The sequence below is a fragment of the Tinamus guttatus genome, unplaced genomic scaffold (genome assembly GCF_059628265.1).
Source record: "Tinamus guttatus ecotype Peru unplaced genomic scaffold, ASM5962826v1 Tinamus_guttatus_pri_ptg000601l, whole genome shotgun sequence".
In the NCBI taxonomy this organism is placed as follows: Eukaryota; Metazoa; Chordata; class Aves; order Tinamiformes; family Tinamidae; genus Tinamus; species Tinamus guttatus.
In genome coordinates this window covers 1,632,499-1,652,010 of record NW_028289135.1, presented here as the reverse complement: position 1 = coordinate 1,652,010, position 19,512 = coordinate 1,632,499, and positions in this window count along the sequence as shown.

The window sequence follows — 19,512 nt, the reverse complement described above, 5'->3', positions numbered from 1 at the left end:
AATGGCCTGGACTTTGAAACTGGGCATCTAGCAAGCATCTGCTGGATGACTGGGAGATGGGACGGGACTGAGTTCTGTCACTAGAAGTGGAGAATAATTCAATGTGGACCAATTCCCTTCCTAAATTCCTGACCTTTGACCCCATGGTTGTGCTCACGCTTGTCTCAAAGGTGAATTTCTGTCAAAACCCTGAGTAATGTTTGTTTAGTCACGTTGGAGTGAGTATATGCAAACAGATACGGCGTCACTTCTGAGAAAGAGCAGCGCAAGTGTGCGCCATTTCAGAGCATCCATAGGGCCTGTGGTGACACGGCTCTTTACTTCTTGAAAACTCCAGCACTAGTTTTGGGGCACTCCGGGCATGCCAGAGATGGCAACCTGGCTTCATCTCCTTTATGCCCGAGCATGGGAGGTGAGCTGCCACCTCAGGCCTGGCTGGAGATGGCACTTCCCTGCCCAGGAAGGTTGATGTTGAGCTAACTGAATGCCACAACTCTCCTGACTGGAGCACCAGTGCTTGTACTCTTGGTTTTGACTCTGCCCTTGGTGCCTGCTGCCATCAAGCTGGCTGGTGCGTGGTCCAGCACCTTGGCTTGGCCCTGAACACTCAGTCAATTACCCCTATCTGCTTTGCCCTAACTGGTTCTGCTGCAAATTGTCTTGTGCGTTAGTTAACTGAGTCCCTTCCAAAACATGCAAAGTGTTTTTCCACTGTGGAAAAAAAAAAGAATAATAATAAAAAAAATCTAAGGAGACATTTCCTTTCTGATCCATTAAATCTGAATTCACCCTGCTCGTTGTGGGCCACCTCCCGCAGCTTCCTGGAGCTGATGAAAATATTCTGCTCCCATTCACTTCAGTGGAGCTGGATTCCACCCTAAAAGCAAAGAATGGGATACTAGAAAAAAAAATCAAGCAATTATATCAATTAGTGGTCTAGAACTCTGAATTATACATGTATTTGCCTTATTTTAATGTACATACATAAATGAACAAGGATTTTACTTCCAAGTGAGGTCAATAGAAAACAAACTTTGATTCCAGGGACTTATCAGTCTATAAAGCCTTCTCATTAAGCCACTCCTTGGAAGAGATACCCCAGACATACACCACATGAATCCACATTGTAGTGTATAATGCTTTATATTTATGCCAAGGTGTTTTTAGGGAAGGTTTTTATGAGGAGAGGCTTTTATGACATGAGATGCTAGAAAGCAAACAGTCAGTGATGATCTGAAGAGCATTTCCAGTCTGAGTGGCAACATAACAACTTCCCATTAATCGCAGATGGTGCATTATGCATTTTCCCAGGCACGGCAGTGTGTATGGTGCAAGGGTGTTCAGAGCAGCAGCATCTCACAGATCAGACATACAAGTGACCCTTGGTTGGTTTTGTGTTTCTACTGTTGTGTTACTGCTCTTTCTGTCATGGACTGGCTCTCTAATCTTGAGCAAATCCCTTTATTTCTCTGTCTCTATTTTTCTTTTTTCCCAACCTTTTTGGAGTGTTCACTTATTACATACTCCACTTTGTACAATTAGTGCTATGGTCTCAGCAGGCCCTGTTACTGCTACTTCCATATCAATAGCAATAAAAAATGAAAGCTCATTGATGGCTTGCGTGCCTCTGTAATAACAAGAGGTCTTCAGTGCTAGAGCAAGTGCTCCTTTAGTATACTGTCAAGTAAAGGCCCAGGAAAACATACAGCTTCTTTCTCTTGCAAATGGGCACATCATCAGCATCTGCCTAACTTAGGCAGAAAATACACCTTTAGAAACTTCAGCTTGCTTACTGTGATGCTTACTAAAAGCGCTAAGTTTGATGAGTGAAAGAGAACGTGCCATGGGCAAAAAGAAGGACGTCTTGTCTTTCTGGAGCACTATTTGAAACGACAGCTCCACAAATGAACTTAACTGCTTTTGCAGTTTCCATGATGAGCAGGGCTGGGGCTATTACCACAGGCAGGATTTCTAAGTCCCCCAGACCTGAACATATGTAGAGGGGCCTTGTGTGGTCAGACTAGGTCACGGTATGCAATGGGGAGCAGTGGAGCTACATTCCTCATTAGCACCTGGTCCTTTCTAGGAAAAAACAGATGATCTAAGCAGCAGGTCAAACTCATGCATGCATTTGAATAAGAGAGGGAGAGAAGGAGGCCCAAGAGGCAGGGTATACTGACAGTGCACACAGAGGGCAAGAGGCAGCGAAAGGCACTTGTTGGCTTTCGCTCTGCCGGCCCCACAAGGGGCTCTCAGCCATGGCCATGCTCGTAGGAGGAAGGGAAGATCCAGTGCCAAAAAGTGCAGGAACCTCCCTGTCAGCAGGGTCTCCAAAAGGCCTCCTTGGTCTAAAATGAGAGAAGAGCCAGCTTGAGGAGGTCATTTAGCCAAGACAGCTGAGAATTCGTATCCCAGTCCAAAGCTCATTAAAATTAATGGAAAGACTCCAACGAGCTGCAGGGACACGTGGCACTGTGCCCTTCCTGACGCAGCACATCTCTGCTCCCCGGGGAAGCTGCGCGTGTCCCCAGCAGGTGGGGGATGCGAAAGCTCACGGCAGCACCAGCTGGGCCTGCCCTTGCCCAGGCTGCTCATCCCCCGAGGACCACCAGGCAGCAGTGAGGGATGCTTTGGGCATGCCTGGCCTTCTTTGGTGCCTCCTCCAGATGGTGGCATGCTTCAGGCTGCACCCTGTCTATAAAGCTGCTCTTCTGTGGCAAGTGATGCAATCAGGGGCTCTGCTTCCACCTCCTAAATATTTTGCAGGATTGGCACGAACAGGATAAACCAGAAACTTAAAGGTGCTGAGACAGAAGGAAAGTGTTTGCTACAGGGAACTGCTAGCTGCCTTGTTTGAGAAAGTGACCTTTTAAAGCAAGGTGTGTCACAGCTTTCAAAACATAGGAAGTTTGGGTTCGAACAGCATGCCTGAGAATTAATTGCAACACATAGGTTTATAAATTCCTTTAAATTGATATTTATGCTTATTTTGTGCACAGGGAGGGAGGATGGCCTGGGCGTCAGGAAACCTGGGTGCTATTCTTGGCTCCACCACAGAGTTCATGTGTAACCTTGGGAGAGGAAGGATGGTCTTGCGGTCAGGGCACTGCAGTGAGACTCCAGAGGGCCCCGCTCTATTTCCAGTGCTCCTTCCAGACTTCCTGCACAACCTTGGACCCGTGTCACTTAATCTTGCCAGTGTCTCTGGAAAACGGGGGCCTCCTGCTTGCACTAACAGGGAGGAGGTCATCTGTGCTTGTGAGAGGATACCGTGGTGATGGGGAGTGCTAAAATACCTTTGGAGGCAAGTAAAGCTATTTCCTATGTCTGTATGTGAGATTGCTTGTCTGTGAGACGGTGAGCTATTTTTGTGATGAGCTTTTATGGATTGAAGACCCCAAACACAACTGAAACATCCATCATTTTAGAGAGGATATGTAAACCCTGTGCTGGCAAGTTAGGGTGCAGACTGGTGGCGGGAGGGATGCAGCTGTAGTGGTGGTAAAAATGCATGTGCAGTGTTTTGCTGGTGGCGTTACCGAGGGAAGGAGGCTGAGGACCCTGCTGCCATCAGCCTCCTCTCCTGCATCAGCACCTGCAAACAAAGTCCAGAGCAGACTCTCTTCCAGGAATCCAGTCCTGCAGGCAGAGGGACAGATTTCACGCGGCTTGGGACTATGGAGGTGAGGAAGGAGAGCTGCAGAAATCAGGCAGATGGGAATTATCCAATGAAAGATACTGGGAATCCTCTTTAGCATTCCAACATCCAAAGTCACATATTTCAAAGAAAATCACTGGAGAATTACTTTTTTTTTTTCCAGGCCAAATCCCAAAATATGAGTAGCAGCCTCTCATGACGTCTATGATCTACTTGGTCTTTGATGAATGGGGATCCTCCAATGGCCTTTACTTTCTTAGGGACTCCTTCAGCAAAAGTGGTAATGTATAAAAGCTCTTTCTTCACTCATACATTAAATGTGCCTGGGACTGCTCTCCAGCCTTGCGGCCACCTGGCATGGAGCAGCCTGCACCCATACTATTAAACTCTCTCAGCCTCTAGCATAGACGGCTCACTTTTTGAAACTGCCTTTAGGAGGTTCTAATCTGTGCACAGAAGCCTGCTAATTACATGGGCAAAAGCATGGCAGAGACCATTCCTGCAGTTTGACAGTACAGGTGCTTGGGGTCCAGAGAGCAGGAACTGTTTAATTTGCTAGCACAGATGTACTGAGAGTGTCTCACTCAGCACTGTGTTCAAGAATGCCTCACAGCCTGGTGTAGACAAGGAATGCCATGTGTCAGCTGTATACGGGGTAGCCAAGAGGGTCAGTGTAGCCTCATGTCAGCTGCTTGGGGTAACTGTATCAACATGGCATTATTTACACAAAAGCCTACTCTATACATGGGTTATATATGTCCATGACTTCTTTTTTTTTTTTTTTTTTCCTGGTATAAAATTATCCCAATAGAGTGGCCAGTGGATGCAGCTATGTTGAAATAACGGTCACTTATATCAGTAAAAATAAATTTCCTACTCTTGTTTATTCATCTAAGTAGTGCTGGTGAAAGCAATTTTATGCCACTGCGTTCTCCAGGGCATAGTCACGTGGCAAAAAAGATACAGGTATAATTTTAAAAAGGTCGTCTGGGCAAAGCTTGAGCACTTAAAGTTTTGTGGGCTAGCAACAGTTAGCACGTTTATCTAAATAATGTAATTTCTTGGTGTACTGAAGGCTGCACAGGAGAAAGCATGAAGAAGAGAGAGTCCCATGTTCTTATTCATAAAAGGAAACTTGAACTTTGTAAGGACAGTATTTTCTATGGGAAAGGGCAGAAAATATTCAGTAGAAAATGATAATCAGGGTTAGTGGTGGGAGGTCATGCTCCATAGAGCCATCTCTACACTGAACTCCCAGCACTTTCAGCGTTAGAGAAGATAGTTGGTCATTTTTCAACAGAATTTTGGCCTGGCAGAAAATTACCCTTTTCACAGGAATATGAAAGTTGCTATTTTGAAAAAGTACATTTTTAAGTGGGGAGACCGGCTTTCAGCTAACTGAAATACCCCCTTGAAAAGCTAATATGAGTTTCACTTTCTTCCTGAGCAAAATGACAAGTAGGACAGTAGTCAACAGTTAGCAGAAAACTTCCGTTCAGTTCTTTTTCAAAATATCTTTCTCAGAATTTTATCTCATTAAATAATTGCATATTTTACTCTTGATTTTGCTTTAGAATGTAAATGTTTTTTTTTTTTTTTTGTCCTCTTTTCCCCTCCCGTTTTCTGGATCCTATTAACGCTCCAGCGGCTTGAGGACGTCTGTGTTAGACACAAGCAAGTCACAGCTTTTAGTCATATGACAGAAACTATTTTTATTGGTAACCAGAACAAGGAAAACCTGGTATACTTAAGAACAACTGATTACATAAGGCACAAAGCATTATGATAAATAAGCTTTTAACATAAAAGGTCAACGCTTTACAATTAACAACCTCTCCAGAACATTTTCAACAGGCAGAGAGTCAAAATATTTCATTGGCATTTAAAATAAAAGATGTGCAGATGAGAATCAGGCCTTAAATGCTTGGATCTTAGTTCCACATCCAAGATAACCTGGCTGCTCCTTGAACCATTTTCTTTTCAAGACATCAGGAGATTTTCCTTTACAGGATTTCCCATATATGAACATGAGTGTTTTTACAAAGGCCACCTGTCCCAAAAATGTCCCCGCCTTGTTCCAGTCTGGTTTTACCTTGTTTCAAATAAAAGAGAATGGGGAATTATCCCTTGTGCTGTGATGGTGACGGCTTGGCACAGCTGCCACCACCACTGTTCCCAGCTCCTCTGGAAATGCCAGATGCCCAGTGCGCTCACACCAAGTGTGCTGAGCACAAAAAGGGACCATGCGGCAATGGCACATCAGGCTTGCTGCAGCTTGGGCCTTCCTTTTCTTTTACTTCTGCATTGGTTTAAAAAAAAAGAGACCGTGACAAATGTATATTGTTGTGTAAGTTCTTCTAATTGCCTTTGGGAAGCATTGTCTGGAAGGACAGTTGTGAGCATACAAACTCAGCCAGCTCATTCGTGTTATCTCATTACTAGACTATAAAGTTCTGCTGACATTTCCTTTTGATAAATACAGTACACTGCTTTCTTTATCTGTCTGTAATAAAGAAACAATGCCCTCATAATCCAACCACATGCATGTATTTACCTAAAATAACGTTATAAAACCCAAGACTAACAGAAACCTTGCCACAAACTTCAACAGACACAAATGGAAACAGTGGCTTTCATACAAAAAAATATTATCTAGTGGTGGTAGGAAACCACTATAAATCTGAATGTTTCAACTGTAAATAAGCAAGTCAAACAAACAGACTTGACTGATACTTATTAAAGAGAGAGAAAGATGGAAAGAGAGAGATGGAAAAAGGAAACGAGGATGACAAACATTACTGGCATGCTTGCCTTTCTTTCACTGGTGATGATACAGGCTTAACTATGTACAGAAACATATCAGTTTGTATCACAAGGAGTTTTAAAATAAGATTGCCAGAACGGATTGGACTTTCAGGGCTCACTCCTGCACGTGCACAGGAGCCTTTTGGATGACCACTGAAAGAAGTATTTCCCTGGTGCAAGCTTTAGCACAGGAGATCTGCAGGTAGATGATACCAGGGACACAGGTTGCACATGAAGGCTTATTGCTCTATGATCTCCCACCCAAAAAAGCCTGGGGAGCCTCCTGCCCTGGGAAGAGAAGGAGGAAGAGGTAGGTAACTGGGGGCTGACGCATGTTCTGGGTAGCTGGGGCCACACAAGAGTAAGCCAGACCCACGAGATTGCCATTAATATTTAAGACCCAGCATTCGAGTCCTTCTTTGAATTTCTATTTTCCCTGTTGAAAATCTGGCATTGGGAGATGGCGGTGGTGGTGGGGAATCTGCTGGCACCTGTGTATTTTAAGAACCTGGCACTAAAAAGTATGCACAAGGACCACAGGAAAGTTGGGGCAGAGCTAGGAAATGGAGGTGGATCTCACAAACGTCCTGTGAACGCCCAGCCCTGCTCAGCTCTCCTCTCTGAGGGTGACAGGCTGCATGGGATTAAATGGTCACTGATTTACCCGCACTCAGCATGTGCCTGTGCTCCTATGACCAATTAACCAGGGCATATTGAAAAACAGATGTCACACAAGTATTCAGGAAAAGATAAGGGATGTCCTGTGCTTTTAAAATCTGCATTTAAAATAGAGAAATGATCCACAAGTGAGAAAGAAAAACTCCAGTACCATGCTGGGGTAATCTGCGAATGCATCTTATAGATCAAATGTAGCTACCAAATGCCAGGGATGTTCCAGAAAGCCCACTACATTCAGATAGAAAAGATACCCATTTCTGTCAGAAATACTGAAGAAAGTGTTAATGATGGGAATAAATAACAGGTGCTGGGAGCAGCTGTTACTGATTAATGACTCGTCTTTTTTTAAATAGGTTTTCTGTTGGGAGAATCAAAAGTTTGAGTAAAGTTCCATTGCGAGATATATGAAGAATGCTTTTCCTTTTTTTTTTTTTTTCAATAAAGAACTTCCCCATTATTTCTAAGATGAAACAGATTCAAGAATAAGGTTATACTAATATTTGAGTTTAAGGCCATCAATATTTGAGGAAAATCAAAATTATAATGCATTTGACTTGCACAAATAAGTTTGTTTCTCTCTTTCTCTCTCTACTTCTCCATCTCTTTCTTGCCATTTACATGAAATATTCTGAGACAGTGGTTCCAGTGTCATGTATATTTGACTCTGAATTTGTCTTTTCATAGTGTATGGGGGATGACAAGATTAAATGTTACAACAAAAGGCTGGCACTGCTGCCATTTTCAATGATGAAGTAATCTAAAAGTCACTGAGGACAGCTCAGTGAAAACATCTGCTCTGTGCCTTGGGGCAATTGGAGAAGCACACAAAATATTGTGATGGAAAACAATAAGGGAAATACGCTAATAATTATCATTAATTTCAATATAACCATTTAATTTTCATGTGCATCCAAAGACACTGCAGAGACAATGGCCTAGTATCATAATTCCCCAATTTTCACGTGCAAAAATCTGGGCGAAGAAGTGGATATCCTAGCTCCAGAGAAGTCATGGCAATCCTGGGACTTGAAATAAGCTAGAATTTCTGACACAAATGTTTACTTGCTGCGCCTCACTGAAGAGTGCCTTTCCAGTGGTCTAGAGCCCCATTCGATTTTCTGCAACGATCAGCAGTGTAGGTGATCAGGCATATGGAAAGGCTTCATTGCAATGAGAAAATACCAGGCTTTCATTTTTAAAGGAGAAATAAAGATGGAGCATGATAATATACGGAACAAGGAATAGCGTTCAACTACTTGTTTTGCGAAAACAGCAAGGGGACTTTGCATTGTGAAAAGGCAAGGTAAGGGGACCTAAAATAAAGTAAGAAAGTGATGTTTTTCGAGTAGAAGCTACAACATGTACTTCACTTGTTTAATTTACTTTTTGAGTATCTTTGATGTCATTTCAAAAGCTTAGCAGGCTCTAGAAAAGGATCATTGTTCATATAAATAATGAAGATCCCCACAGCTACATTTTAGAGGATAAGCAATAGACTATAAGACCTCGTATGTGGAAGCATAATGTAACCATTAACTACATGGAAAATGTCACATGTAATGTAGGTGTTCTTGGTCGATGTACTTACTGTTCATTACAAAGTGTGTGCTTCTCTTTTCTGAAGTAACTATTACAGGTCATCATAAATGACATATTCCAGTATTAAATAAACCACTGGTCCTCTCTGGTTTAGAGACAGAACTAATATGAGGAGTTAAGATTTGCTTCCCCACTGTCTGGAAATTTTCAGAAACTCTGTATTACCTTTATCTGATCTCATTTTTTCATTCATCTTCAGATGAATGAAAGATGATGTTAATGGTATTATGCACCAAGCCCTTCAAAGCTCTTTGCTTTCTCGTATAAGGAAAACATACTTAACCGCTGATGGAGCTGTAGCTGGGGAAGAGCATAGCATTATCCTGCACGGGGAAGAAGACAGAAACAGCTATAACTGTATATATGTGAAGAAGAGGAGAAAGTTATAGTTACACAGAATGCAGTGGCCCTCCCTGTCACTGGTGGCAAGGACCGCTGGCTTGTGGGCATGTGGCACATCCCGCTGCACGGCGGGCGCAGCGCTGCCCTCAGTCTGCTTGCGCCACGCGCGGCAATCGTAGCCCAAGGTAGCACAGACATGTGACTGTGTCCCAAGGGCTTCTAGAGTGTCCATGCACAGCAATCTCTTATCATCCACCCACTCTATTTCCTATCTGTAACCGCATCTAAGATTTTTATTTTTTCGGCTGAGAACCAAAATGAAAAGTGTCTTTACATTTAGATCTGCTGATTGACACAAACAAGCCACTTCCCAGTGGTTCCAAGAAAACTGAAACAGTTTCTGAGAACGAGAAGTGCCAACCCTAATGTATGCCAGCCCTGACCATTGCTGATTGGTTTAAGGATCTTGAAGAAGTATTCCCTTTGCCCAAAGAAATCCATTCCACAGTTTTCAGCATCCCTCTCTGACAACCAGGATTTCAAATCCCTTTATCTGGAGACAAACAGAAAGAGTGTGCTTGTGGTGAATAATTTGAGCTGATATTCTTGCCAGCTGTTAAGGGACACATGCAAAAAAAAAAAAAAAAAAAAAAAAGTCAGTGACATCTGGTCAGCACTGATATTTCCTAACAGAAGTATTTGTTTCAGGGTGGGGAAGGGGCGGTAGGGGTAATAAGAAATACCATCTCCACGCACTGTTTGCCCCCTTTTGAAAAGTGAAAGTGATAACATTGACCACAGCAACTGGAACAAAAATTGCTACTTACATCATGGGGGAACAGTGACATTACATTAGCCCATATTAAACAATGGTTGAGCAGTTGCTTTCACACGCTAAGCTTTCAACTTTAACTTTTTTTTTCCCCCTTAAGCTACACAATGGATTTTTTTGCTGAGTTGGAAAATATCAGGAGACAGGCAGAAAGCCTTCCTTTTGTTCCTTCATCCTGCCCAGTACCTCATCATAAAGATTTTTTCCCTCTGTTCTGTTTTGCTTTCCCAACTTCCTTTCTCCCTTCCATCCTCCCCCCCCATTTTTGTCAAATAAATGTGACTAATTAACAGCGTGGCTTCTTTCCACCAAATTATAAAATCACCTCATTTAACTTCATAAAGGTGATATCACTGCATCCTGGTTTGTTCCTAGAAAACAGATTTTTTAACTACCTTCTAAGTGCTTTACTTCAAGTGATGGTTGTTTTGGGACTGATGAGAAGGTAAGTTGATGTTAGTACATGAATAACTTCAGCTCTCTCTCCTTCTTTTTGGGTCTTTTCAAGGAAGTACACCCAGCTCAAGTCAGTAGATAATAGAAATCCCAGAATGGAAACACATAAAAAAAGTTGTTTCCTGGGGTCAACAAAGGACAGGAAAAGAGCCAACAATTACTTAAATAAACAGTATTCAGAGAAAAAACAACAACAAAAAAGTATGCCTGTACAAACTGAGTTACAAATGAGGGAAGCAAAGGTTTAAAGCAAACCAGCGTTCATTCTGCTGAAGTTCAATATTGCTAGGAAAAGGAAATTCAAATCAAATCAAATCAGATCAAATTATGAAGGCATTTACCCTCAGAAAAACATCTTTGCTTGTTTTCTTTTTTCTTTTTTTTTTAAATCTCTGTCTCACCTTATAATAATACTATTCTCTTATATAACACTTTCATCCCGAGAGAGGTAATGACTGCAGGGTGGAGGTTTCCTGGGGATTATGGCTAGCTGGGGGTTAATGACCTTCTGCTGCACCTCACACTGACAGCTCCTCCTGACTTGTCAGTACCTCTTCAAAAATAATCTCTGCACCTCAGCCCTTACATCTTGTTAAGGTTAGAATTAGAATGGTGGTGGAATAACTGTGAGTTATGTACTCTACAGCTGTTGTGGGATAAGCTTGGTGAGAAACACGGTAAAGAGATGAATAGTGTTGTTAAGTTGCATGAGAAAGATGCAATAGTCGAAGGGGGGGAATTCAGTATTAGTTTACAAACGACTACTATTTATAGTCAATATGGCAAAACACAGCCATGTTAGCATGTCCTTTAGAGATTTCTGGCTTTTCAGAGAAACCGTGGGGATGGGGTACCAGTCTGGGAGAATAAGCAAGGGGAATAGCCCTGTTGGGAGAAAATGCTTTGTCTCAGTATCCAGAATCCTGAAGGAAAAATGCAGGTGCTCATATAAGCAAGTGTGGTGGGAATTGGAAATGTGGGGAGGCCTTTGGTCCCGAGCACTCGCCCAGCTCGCAGAAGCAGATGCAATGGGGGAATTTACTGGCATCTATTTTTTTCATTCCTTTAGGCTGTGCCCGCTGCATTTCCCACTGTGACTGGGTGTTGGAGGCTGTCTCTCTGCCCATAGGGTGAGTGAGGTGCTCTGAGACAACCCATTTCTTATGCTAGACCTAGAGTCTCCGTTAAAGGAAGGAGCCCTAACTTTCTTAAATAGCTATTTTCAGAAATACAAGACCTATCAGAAGGCATGTCAGGATCAGCTGAGCCACTCAATTCTATCTAATCTGTTCCTTCCTAATTGTAATCTTTCCTAGGAAATGGGAGTTCAAATGGGTGAGACATTTACAGCCAAGTGAGAAGAAGTAGAGATATCACTACATGTGTTTTCAGTTTGTGTCACTTTTTACCTTGTCAAACCTTATGGATGAAATTCATTTCTTGCCAAAAATCAGAAAAATGTTTTATAACCTTACCACTTCAGCTCTCCAGACAAGAACTCATTTCAGTTTACTCTGTCTGAGCAAAACTATCTTTGCTCTATTAGCAAAGCTCAATGTATCCAAATCAACATCAAAAGGCCTCAGAAAATATGCCCATTGACTCTAGTGTTTAGAATGATCTCTCTTTTATAAAGCACCTAGAAAAAAAAGTACTAAAGCAGCAAAACTGATGTGAGCACTTCAGTTAGGGAGAGAGAACATACATATCTGCACGCATGCACCATACACTGTCTCTCTCTACTCAGAGAGAGAGACATATCCTCTCAGATACTTTTTTCATTTAATGAAATGAAATTGTTCTCTTCAAATATTTTAGGAAACTGTCTTTTTCTGTAACAAGTTAATTCCTAAGGCAGCTACCAGCAGCTGGAATCTCCTCAGGGCTCTCCTGCCTTTTATTTATTTTCAGAAAAAGGATGCTCTAGCAGCTGGGGTAAGGGTCTGATACTCCTGTATGCTCCAATATCCCATCTCCAAAAAGGAAACTGTTACAGTTCTACTTCTTATTGTGTCGTGACCACATCTCTGAATGTCAGCACTTCAATTACCGCTTCCAAGATGGGGCAGAAAACAACAGTGGGTTCACTTCTATTTGGAACCAAGTGGCAACCTCATAGAGATCACAAACAGTCCTTCAGAACACGCAGCACTGCAAGTACAGTATAATCAGCACTTCTGGTGCAATGACTTGGGAAGAAAAGTGATGCATAATTAGGTGAGCATAAGTGGTGAGGTTCAGTGGCGAGTGGCAGTGAAAGCCATTTGGATTATGAGTTCTTTGAGAGCAGCTAGAATTATTTATTTAAATTGTTGATCTTGTGTGGTTGAATTTAAATGTTATTGTTACTGAAGCAGCATTCAGCATTGAATTATAGAGTGCCACAAGGTGACTGAACATGAGAGGAGAGTTAGCAGGTGATCTGAAGGACAAGAAACACTTTTGCAGGATAGTGCTGAAAATGAAGCTAACTGTGTCAGAAAGGTTACTCTGAATTGAACTTTGCTTTATGAGGATTAGACTAAAGGGTGTGTCAACAACTAACCAAATACTGATCTTATTTATGTTACTTGTTTGACAGCAGCATCTAGAGTCTCCAGCTAAAGATCAGGCTCACATTACCCTTAGTCTTGTATTAGCATTCAATAAAGACATAGGCATGACCTCTTCAGCACTTTAAACAGGAGTTAAACAAAACTGAGGCACCAAGAAAATAAATCTGTTCCCCAGTTCCCCATCACCAGCGGAGGCACCGAACTTCATTCAGTTTCTGAGTCCTGAACATAAAAATTCCCTGGACATGTGAAGTCCCCCATTGCCACTGGATGTGCGTGGTTTGGCAGCAGGCACTTGCTCCAGGCTAAGCTGCACTGAACTTCCGAGACACCTATGCTCTGCTCAAGTGGCCAAAGGGGATTAACCTTTTCCATGTGCTCAGAGCCATGCTTAATGCACCTCAACAGTTTTGAGGCCCTTGCAAAGCAAGATGCCTGCTTACCTCCAGGGGTGCAAGAAAACCGCAAAAACACATTGAAAAAGATACTAGATTAAGGAGTGACAAAACAAAACCTACTCAGTCTAGAAAGAAGAAACAAATCATATGACTTCTGTGAAGTGCAGATTGCAAACTCTCAAGGATGAGTATGTGCTGAGCAAAACCTGTTGGGAACAGTTTGCTAGTAGTCTGTGACGATACTGTTCTCATGAAAGCTCAGGAACCAACCAGTTTTGCATAATGAGCAAATTAAGTTTGTGTGGCTACTGACCTTTCACAGCCCCACAAGCAACTGAGGATTAGTACTAACAGAGGCTATTTTGGCTCACAGGGAGTCTTTAACCGGGAACTATTTCCCGTTTTTATTTTCCTCTTTCTCATGATGCTTCTGATCCTCAGCTGCAGCACAGAGAGCTTTACATGGGAGTAAGGTCAGCTTCACCAGGTAGAGATCAAAGTTAGATAGCAAATGGAGCCTCACACTGTGCTCTCCGGCCAACCCTTTTTCATTAATGGCAGCACAATCCAACGGCTGCTGCAATTCTTTGCACATCTACGGTTGTGGCACTAAATCCCTTTGCACCATTTTTTGCACAAGCGCAATAGGAACAGACCTCACTCTGGCCTGTCATTCTTTCAGGGACTGTAAGTAATGAAAAAGAAAAGCGTGGGGGGAGAGAACACCATATTTTACAGTAGGTGATGGGGTCACGGCGCGTGTGCATGGCCTGAGTAGCAGTGTGTGGTGTACGCCTGGAGCAATGTGCACTTACAATTAGTTGAATTTCACTGTGTTGGAGATGGAAGCTGACAGGCCACCACACAAAACCTCCCCGCAGCCAGACTCATGCTGAGATCCAGAGCGGAAAAGGATTTTAAGTGAAAGGCTTTGAAGGCTTTAAATATGGAGGCAGTGAATTCATGCACTGTTTACCTTTGCAGTCCTGGGTTTGACTCTGGCTTTCATTTCATTTTAATGAACTAGGTGGTCTTATATAATTCCTAATTATTGCAGAAAACCAAACCCCAAACCCCATAACTTACAAGTTAAGAATATTCATTGTGGCTCGCCCGAATTCTGGAGAGGTCACAAGACTGCAATATTTAGTTAGAAACAATTTAAAATAGGTATAACATCACAAAACTGTCTATTGTGGAGGCATGACACGTTCTAAGCAAGTATAGGGTTGCAGCTCCACTGGAGCAGTGAATTAAATGGACCAGAGGTCCAAGCCGCTATGGAAATCTCTCTATCCTTGACTGAAACAGCATTTTTCTGTTTGTGGCCTGTCTATTCCAGGATTGATCTAATCTCTGAGAAGAGCAAATTCTTCAGAGGACGGCCTGAAATCTTACAGGTAGAATTCACTCCTGGATAATGTTTCGCCTTGCCCTTGAACTTTTTATTCTGGTTTCTGTTCAAAGGCAGGAAGGACTCATGTATGTTTTAGCTTGTCATCTGATGTTATACGAATGACATTCTTCTTAATAAAATATTTCACCCTTCTGTGAATCACAAATCTTTTATTCCATATTGTACTGTAGAAATGGGTTCATGTCACAGTCTCTCCATCTCAGCTCTGCCCCTTCTCTTCCTTGTGTATGATAGGACAGTAATTCCAGCTCTTTTATCCATTCCAGGAAAGTTCAGCTTATGCCTATCCAGCTAGATCTGGGCTCACTTTGCCAACCCATATTTCACTAAGCAGAAGCTTAACTTGGATTAAATAGAGAAGAGATCCCAGGAAGTATGAGAATCTAGCCAAAGCCCAGCTAATTTAGTTGTTATAACATCCATCTGTTGCCTACAGTCCTACAAGTGTTTTCATTCTCAGCATTGCTGACTGACTTGGGCCAAGGTGACACCAGTGTCTGTTAGGACATTACCTGGTTCAAATTAAATCCTAAAGATTCCAGTTAACAGGAAGGCAACAGCTCTCCTGTAGGTTCTGGAGATCTGAATATATACCCCAAGCACTCACACATGCTTCAGATGCCAAGCTACAGAGAACTTTACCTGTCAATGTTAATTATTACTCAGACTCAAATTGCTAAAAGTGTCCATGCTCTTTCTCTTCTTGACATCAACATGGCAGATTATCAGTGAAAACTGAAAAGCAATTTCTTCTATGCAGACACATCAGTTATTTCCCTCCATCTCTAGAGAAATGGAAGAGGGTGCACGTCCCATTGAGGACCTCCATCACCCTTTCACACAGATTATCTCTGCTGTGATCTGTCTGATGATGGCAGGAGTTCGGAAGTGCACCATGTTGTCTTTTCTTGTGCAGAATCTTGTCTTTTTCTTGTCTCCAGATCAAAAACTGAGGCTGTGGGTGCTGCTTTCCTGAGCACCCACTCTGCTAAGTGACAGGGATGTTTGGTATGTGTGTCAGAAAGGAGTTTTGAGTCTATGCGAAGAAGTCCATCTGGCAAAGACTTAGTTGCACAACACAACCTGAAAAACCTAGTTTCCTCCCATTTTTTTTTCATTTTTTTCCCTCCCAATTTTCTTTTCTTCTGTGTCCCTATCCCATACACCTCTGTCTCACAGATGGTGGATTATGAAAATAATCTTTTTGTGAAGTGCAATGCCAGGAACACTGCCCGGAGGTGTCAGAAAATGCACTCACAGTACAGATCGTTCCCCCCTGGAGACTGCCTTGTGGCACCTCACTATCTTATATTTCTGTGTGTATCCCTGAAAGGGGAAATGTACCCTGCAAGATAGACTCCCCAATTTGTGAGGCTTCATTTCACAGCTTTGCCCTCAGTTTCATTCCCTTCACCACTGGTAACCTGTGCCCTGTTCTCTGCAGGGGTAGGACAAGCACAGATTTACCTCATAGAAGAAAGATAAGGAGAGGCCCTTTTCCTCCTCACGGGCTCTACCAACAGTGTAGCAGAGAATAGGAGACAGGAAATAATGTAAGGGCAAGAAACTCTTCTCAGATCTGCTGCAGAGCAGAGTATGGCAGGAGCAGTAATGCTGCCCTTTCTAGGCCTGTGCTGGTGTCCTGGCACCAGAGGAACTGTGCTTTGGCCAGTCACAGAACCTGTGTCCTTGGTCAGAGTTGTGGGGTAGTGGTTTGACACTCTCACCTTTACTGTGTCAGCTGCTGGAAGTCAAGGGATGAAAAGTGTGGGATGATACTGGGCATCATTCCCATTCAGGCAGTATTCAGAACACTTGCTGCTCCTGGAGAAAGTGGATAGGAGTCTTTGATCTCACATGACCATGTCACTGTTTTTAGGGACATCTGAGCCCCCCACTGCTTAAAGTGTGATTGAAAGTCCCTCTCATAATATCCTCCTCATAATATGTTACCTCCTCACAATAGGGGAGCTATTAGCTGCTCAGACAAACACTTATAAAATTCATGATTAAAGCTGTCCTCTACAGGGCATCAGCTTTTATTAGCCTCTCAAAGTTCATCTTTTATTTCTTCCTCTATTATTTCAACATCTGAAATGCAGAAATGCACTTTCTCACATACACTGGTCATTCTCCCCTCACATAAGCCTGTTTCATTAAAACTGAAATTCTCTGAAAATGTCTTTTAACTCCTTTTGATGTACCTGTATGTGAATAAGAACAGGGAATCCTCCACTAACATTAGTGGAAACTGGAGGTGGGCCTCCTTGTTCCTGTTTTGCTGATAGAACTAAAATAATAAACTCCCAGTGCTTGAGGACTGGACTTAGTCCTTTCAGACTGGGCCCTTCAGAGCCTTGTCCTTGCATAGACATCCTTTCATGAAGTTGCCAACAAACATCTGTATTCACCTACAATACACTGCACGCCTGAGGCTTTACTACCCCACATCCTCCCAAACAGATTTGTGTTCATGAAAGCCCCTTACAACTTCAGAGGATGCCACCTTCCCCCCAAATCTTTTGTTTGTTTAAAGAGCAGATGTAGAGTTGGGCAACAGGAGTGCAAGCTCCCCTACGCCCCCCGACACTCACCTAGAGGGAACAGCTTAACAAGACAAGTGAGGTGGCTCAGACCTACAGCTTTTCCTAATCTGCAGCCTTTTAGCTGAGCTTGCTTCAGAAAAGTACCAATTATTGCCACTTGTAGCAATGGCCTTGATGATGGGGAGAGCTGTCAGCTGGGAAGTAGACTGACACAACCAGTTCATTTCACATAGGTCAGCAAACAGCCATCAGATTAAAATGATTTTTGTTCGCTATCGACCTGGGCTCGATTGGAATCAGTGACCCGGAGATGAAAGGCTCAGAAAGAAGGGTTTCTATTTTGTGTATGGCCACACATCACTTCTGTCTCCACCTCACTCATTTTCTTGTCCAAAACTCTTTCTTTTATTTTTTCCCCCCACCCCAAAAATTATAAATCCATCCTCTACTCTTAATTGCAATGCACCATATGGGGATCTGTTAAGGTTTTGTTAAGACCTCAGTAATCTATTAATCACTTTCTCCATTGTGTTACAAAGGATCTATCCTTCAACAGTCATCTATTGATTTCAGCATTTCTGCAGCCTGTTCAAGTTTGTAAGGGACTTCGTGAAGTAAAGCACAGCATGGTTTGAAATCAGCAATGATAGCATAATATCATCAAAAATAAAAGGAATGATCTTATAATGAATTCAATATTCACACAAGATAAGAAAAAATAAATGAATGGGAAAGGAAATATAGTGGTAGCCCAGATCTACTTCTTTTGGGGGCAAAGTAATATTTTCTTTGGTCTTGAAATGTCCCTATCCATTTTTAAAACGAGGACAACTTCTCTATTTTAGAGAATAGAGAACATTATCACCTCCTTCTTTTTCTTCTTTAGTTCCATAGCCTCTCCCTATGACAAATAAATTAAACTTCCAACCCTTTTTAAGAAAAGAACACATTTTATGGAGGGAATACACCAATTATGATTCTAGTGATAATATATGGATCCATACCAAATCTTTTTATTTCTTTGTTGGAAAGAACATCCATTTACGCTTGTGTTTAAGCATTCTCCAGAATTAGGTTTTCTGTTGCTTATGAATTGTACCAGACATTCCCAAAACTTAGTTTCTTTTTAACTCTGCACTAGTTTTCTTTCTACTCCAGAAACAAAACAAAATGAAATGAGTAGGGCTAAAGAGCAAAATCTCTGAGCGTATAAAATCTAGACCAATTAAGATTCAGGGCTCTCTTTCTCCATACTATGACCATGATCATGACATTAACAGTCACTTTTTTTTTTAAGGCTAGTAAAGAGTATCTAATTAAAAGTGCTGTGTTTCCCTTCTAAATGAATAGGCAAATATGGTAGCCTGCCACTTAAATCAATGTAATTTTCAGTCATTCAGAACATTTTCCTAGGGACTGCACTTCCCCTTAAAATTCATTATCTGTGATAAACTACTGATTATGACTAAATCTGTAATCCGACCCCTAAAACACTAGGTATTATCACCCTTACTACAGTTGAGCAGTATCATCATCATCCTCATCACCATCATTACCATATGAATTGCCTGTAATACTGATTTTGCTAGGATAATTGCTTCTTTGTCATGTCTGCTGTTGCATTTCCAGTAAAAAGGTGATGGCTGAAGACCAGGAATGGGCAGTAGAAGGAATGAAACCTGCAAGCCTCCCTGGAAACACTATACTCTAATTCCTCCAGGTACTTCCATTTAACCTGCAGAAGTCTGCATGCACTAGCCCTTATTCTGAAGCTTTTAACACTGACGATAAGCCAAGCTGTCTGGCAGTGGCCCTTGGGCCCTTCAAGCAATCTTTATTCTCATTTAAAAAATAGTGAGCCCTTTTCCTACAGATAACCATACTGCTCAAATGTAGCAAGGATGATAATAACTAGTGTAATTCTAATAACACAGATCCTTGAAAAATAGTCTTGAGAGGTCTTTTGAATGTCATCAAGACCATACCCTTATGCCATGGCAGGATCAACTCTGCTTTCCTGAGAGATATTTGTTGAATTGTTTTTTAAAGAGTTTCAATGACAAGGATCCTGTAGTCACCTCCAGGAGTCCATTCTGGTGTTTCACTGTCATAACTATCTTCTGATAGTTTTCCCAATGTCTAATATGAACAGTGCTTTATGCATTTTTAGCCTATGACTTCTTATGCTCCCAACAGTGGATAAGGAGGGCAGATTATTCTCTTCTT